Source organism: Pollachius pollachius (genome assembly GCF_949987615.1).
Source record: "Pollachius pollachius genome assembly, chromosome: 5".
Classification (NCBI taxonomy): Eukaryota; Metazoa; Chordata; class Actinopteri; order Gadiformes; family Gadidae; genus Pollachius; species Pollachius pollachius.
In genome coordinates this window covers 4100693-4104250 of record NC_136938.1, presented here as the reverse complement: position 1 = coordinate 4104250, position 3558 = coordinate 4100693, and positions in this window count along the sequence as shown.

Below are 3558 nucleotides of genomic sequence, written 5' to 3'. Positions count from 1 at the left end.
CTGCAGCAGGTTATTTAAAAAAAACGTGTACAAATAATTGAATAAATAAATGAATATATTCCATATTTGTATATACTTTTGTATCACATAGTGTTTGAAGAACTCTACGGAGCGTACAACAATTACTAAATCAGTTATGTTAAAAACAGACGCTTAATTGAGTACAGGCGACCAACAATCAAATATAACTATCCTTATCGCAGATGTCCTGTCTGTGTTTTAAGTACAATGCAGGGCTGCCACGCTTTTAAGTGACCAACCTCATATGAGCTTTCAAGGTAACACAATGCATTCATCTGCGTATTGCTCACAAGGGTCACAGGTTTAGAGAGAGAGAGACACTGACCCGAGCACAAACAACAATCACTCCTAGAAACGGTTGCCCTTTTCAAAACTGCACTCTACAATGCTATCCAGTAGGGAATCAACAACACACACTAAAAGTGTGGCACATTTTGAAATAACAAAAATCTTCATGTTCGGGTCAAACCATAGAGCTGTCCGTCTGCTATACCACACATACTAGAGGTGTGGCGTGAGGCGTGTTCTTGGCATGACACAGCGGGGTTAAGGGGGCTGTCTTCACCACCGGCAGCCATCCCGTCACCAGAGCGTCGCACGGCGCTCCGTGAGGGCTGTTTGTTCCCGGATCTCACCGGTTGAATGCCAAGGAAAAAGTGGAAGGGCCTCGGGGGTCCTGTCAAGTTAATGAAGGCGGCAAAGGCTGATTGGATTGACTTGAGCCCCTTAGGCGCGCGGTATTAGGACATCCTAATCAATGTCACCAGCAGAGAAACAGAGACGCCGTGGCTTTCACAAGCAATTAGATTAGGCCATCGTGCTAAGTACCACTCCTTCAATTGTTGACACAAAACATGCCTTGCTGGAGGTGGACTTTTGAGTGTTTCATACAAAAATGCTGTTATCCCGTGAGAAGGAAAAATAATTGGACGCAATAACAAGTAGCTTTGTGCGTATCCATGAAAGGACTCATCTGTTGGTCCTTAAAAGGTTACAGAGGACCGGTCATCATTCAATATAAGGTTTTATTTGTTTAATTAAAGTCATGATCCAGCCGACAATCTGTCATTTTTGAACCTCGCCAAAGTCCGGACTGCAAATTTAGTGGTTCTAAGAAAACATTGTTTTTTATAAATTTTATTTTTACGGAAAACCAAAACACTACAGATGACTTGTGACGGGGCAACATTCTAGGAGACTATTGTTTTCAAGTGCTGCCATCTAGTGGGCGAACAACAACTTACATGTTAGGGTTTTTATTTGTACTTTTTACGACAGCCTGTAACTTACAAGTGCTACCATTATATTAGTGGCTGTCTTGGAATTCAACACATTGATATGAAGCTAAATACTACTTAAGAAATGAATAATAATTGCGTTAAGGCAGACAGACGGATTTCTATCTGAAGGATGAATGAATGAATGAATTGTGGTCTGGCTTTCAAGCCGGCCAACATAAACATGGAGATACAGAAATGCAAAACACACACACACACGCACACGCACACGCACACAAACACACACACACACACACACACACACACACACACACACACACACACACACACACACACGCACACACACACACGCACACACACACACTCATACACGCATACACATTATACTCCGTACCGCTTACACAGCGCTGACCCCTCGAGGGCCCTGGGTTCCAGGAAGCCGCCCCCTGGATCAGCGGTCGTCTCGTCCGTCACAGTGAGTGGGACAACGGAGCGCGTCAGGCTGGCCCACCTGGTACTCACTGACCACGTCATGCTGAACAGCGCCCCCCAGGGGAAGGACAGCAGGGAAAGACCTTATATGGTCGATACGGTAATAGCAATGTAAACACAGGCCAGTTAGGAAAACCGAGGCTGAGTGAGATAGAACGTGTTTGAGGCTGAGCAGAAGAGTAAGGGAACACTAATTAAAGCCTTGTTATTACAAGGCTATTTCTGTTTCACTATTTATCTTTTGTGGTTGTTTCCTTCTTCTATTCAGGAATATGGAGCTTTAGTTTCAACACACTACGTATATTTTGTCATGAAATAGAAAATATACATATCACCGCAATACATTATCCACACTGACTGGGATAGCCCCATAATGAATGTAGACATTTCTTTTCATCGCTTTTTATCTGTGTTTGTTTTGTTTCAATGTATAACTTTACTGTCTTTAAACCAAGTAAATTAATGAACACATGGAATGTCTGCTTAACATGTCAGCTGATTTTCGCAAACAGAAAGTTGTCTCTGATGTAGTTCTCTTTATGGTCAGGCAGTATATCTTCTGAATACAGGAGGAATTCACATGTTTTCAACTTTAACAGCTGCTAGGCAATAGCCCCTGGGCTATTTCCTTTTTTCATGAAACACTGATTCAGTTTGATTAAGTTCAAAGTATCACTGTCATAATTTAGCATTTTGTCAAAACAATGTTGCGAATTTGCAATTTTTCGCCAGTTTTACTGCAAAAAAAACAACTGTATTTTAATGATACCGTGTGATGTTTTATTTGGCAACAGGTGATTCGCAGAAAGAAAATTCTGCAAGCTGGCGCAAGTAAACAGACCGCGAAGAAACATATTTTGAATACCCCAAAACAAAAACACAAACACAAAAAGGAGCGATTATTGTAGTCTTGTTCAACCTTGCTGTACCTCGCCAGAAAAACCAATAACACCCCACCAAATACATGAGAATGCAAAAGAGATGGTTTGGGAATTCTCAGCCCAGTGTTTGGTATCCAGACAACACAACAGTAATACTCCCCTTGTGCCCTCGGTGACCTCATGACACACAGGAGCTGTTGCTCAACGCCGTTGGTCGCCCCTCGTTCGCAGGGCTCAGTCATTTTCCAAACTGCCACGTTGCGCGCAGGTTTTGGAAGGAAAAGGACCGACGCACACACAGAGGGCTGGCTGTCTGAACTTTAAACAGTTACTCAAGTCTGTGAGCTGTCACTAGCCAGCTTGGTGAGTGCACACACAAACACACACACACACACACACACATACACATATACATTAACACAAAAACACACATAGAAGCACGCATGCACACAACCAAACACAAACACACACATACACACACACACACACACACACACAAACACACACATAGCACACACACAAACACACACACAAACACAAACACACTCACAAAGGAAGAAAATGCTTCTCTCTTTCTCTCCACTCTACATGCCTCTGTGATGATCCCCACTGGGAGTCTCCCACACACACCAACACACACACACACACACACACGCACATACACGCACACACACACACACACACACACACACGCACACACACACACACACACACACACACCCCCACCCCACCCCCACCTACATACACCACCACACACACACACAAATGCACGTATACCCACACACCCCCACACCCCCTCCCAGCAGCTCCGGGAGGGGCTGGTCTCCGGCAGTATGGGCGGGCAGTATGTTAATGTCCCGCGGAGGAAGTGAGCGCAGAGTAGTGGAATGTAGTTCTGAAGCCTCTGAGAGAGAGTTGGGCTGCGG